The sequence below is a fragment of the Apaloderma vittatum genome, unplaced genomic scaffold (genome assembly GCF_000703405.1).
Source record: "Apaloderma vittatum isolate BGI_N311 unplaced genomic scaffold, ASM70340v1 scaffold37692, whole genome shotgun sequence".
Taxonomy (NCBI): Eukaryota; Metazoa; Chordata; class Aves; order Trogoniformes; family Trogonidae; genus Apaloderma; species Apaloderma vittatum.
Window position 1 is genome coordinate 1 of NW_009702763.1, and position 2119 is coordinate 2119.

General features: G+C 46.3%; 1 pseudogene; it reads right to left on the reverse strand.

Annotated features, from left to right (window-relative positions):
• Positions 1–2022: 2022 nt before the first annotated feature.
• The window catches only part of LOC104270085, a 5013-nt pseudogene continuing 4916 nt past the window's right edge, over positions 2023–2119 (reverse strand).

Below are 2119 nucleotides of genomic sequence, written 5' to 3' on the forward strand. Positions count from 1 at the left end.
ATATAAAAATATCATTATTGCATTCAAATATATATCATCCAGAATAATTTTTAGCATCACTGAATACTGCAACAACCCCGTATCTTCCATTCCTTACCACACACATACACAAAGAGAGGCCGCTCTCTTTGAAATACAACTACACTCTATTACACTGTCTTTTATGACTGATTATCTCAGATTTTACAGCGTGACTGTCTGGAAAACCCTCTGATAAGAAGCAAACACCACTGTGCACACACCAAACACCAGGACGAGGGTGTAGGGAGGAGATTTCTGAAAGGAGTGGAGGAAAGGCAGAGAGAAAGCAACAAGAAGAAAAACCCATGGGCATTTCTGCTGCTGCTTCCCACTTCTACCTACACAAGCGTAATGACCTTTCCCAAGCCTCCCAGTCAGTTCCACCCACAGGTGGCCCTCCTCGTCCTGGAGAGCCCAGCCCCTGCTCCTGAAAAGCAGCAGCTTTAAGGGGAGCTGACAGAGGTTTCCGGGGGCAAAGGGGTCAAGGCAAAAAAATGCCCGCCCTGCTTCTCACTGAGGGGGCAGATGGGCTGTGCCTGCCACCCCCTCACTCCCGTGCCTTGACTCTGCAGCCCTGGCTCTAAGCGGGGAAAGGTGAACATTTTCACAACTTGCAAAACGTCTGTCCTACAGGCTACAGCGCTGGGTGGATTAAGGATGAAAAGACAGAACCTAACATGTTCCTCACCAACTGGCGTCAAAGGTACAGGTGAGGTGGGAAGGAGGCACCTGGCCAGGTTACAATCCTTTAGCTGAACCTGCTTGTGGAAGCGGCTCAAAACAGGAGCAGTGCTCCCACGCAGGTGCCAGGCCACTCCCAGTGGTCCCAGCTCCCACATCCCACCACTCCCGCATCCCACCTCACAGAATCAGAATCACAGAATGTCAGGGGTTGGAAGGGACCTCAAAAGATCACCTAGTCCAGCCCCCCTGCCAGAGCAGGATCACCTACAGTAGGTCACACAGGAACACGTCCAGGCGGGTTTTGAATGTCTCCAGAGAAGGAGACTCCACAACCTCCCTGGGCAGCTTGTTCCAGTGCTCTTCCCCATGGCTTTTCAGCCCAGCTGGCCCAGGAAGCCAACTGCCCTGCAGGCTTGCTGTCTATATGCAAATCGTACAGGCTTAAGAGCTTCCTATCCTCATTTTGCTCAAATTTGTAAGGATTTGAATTAAAGCCCTTATAAAGTTAATGTCTGAAATCTAAGAGTCAGTAATACAAATTGGTCCATCTAATGGACCTTAGTTTCTACGTGGACAACGAAATCAGTACCATGTGATGCATGTTAACAAGGTCAGTGACTCTTGTAGCCACCACAAACACTTTCGTCAAAGAAATACTAAGTATCCTTTCAGAAACAGTTTCAGTAAGAAACTCTTTCAATCATCTTTCTGTGTTTTGAAGACCATTTTTTCCCCCTACTCAAAAGTTCTTTCAATAATACATAAATTACATTTTACTATGGAGTTTAATCCTCAGCTGAAGCAACATGCACTGCTTTACCTTGACTATAAAGAAAGAACCTCTACCCTGCTCTTCTACTCTCCATTTTGGGAGAGGAAGAAGCAAGGAGGCAGATATTTTAATGAAAATACTCCAAAGCCAAACCCACAATCAAGGAGAGAAAGCTCTGATGATGGATGCTGAACACATTTACCCCACTCTGCAGCACACACAGCTGAGCAGCTTACAGCGAGGTCTCGGTTTTTTACCCACTTACCACAAAACAGTGCCATCATCTGAAACAAAAAGTGTTGGATCCCTGCAGTGCAATCTGTGGGTTTTACATACGTAGGCATTTTAAGAGAGCCTACAGGATGATTGAATGCAATTTATATGGGTTCCAACATCACTTTTTTAAGACGGTGCTGCCTATCCAAGCTATTAGAGCAGCATGCTATTTAGGCATTAGCATCATGAACTGAAATACTAAACATCTGGAGGAGGCATTATTCAAACTGCAAAACGCAGCAGTTTACTTTGCTCTGCTCTCCTGATGGCTAGATCCAGGATGGACATTTCACAAATGCTAAACTCCAGGAGAAACTAAGAGAAAAAATTACCAGTCGTTCCATCTCCTGCTCCCGGAGCCGCTCT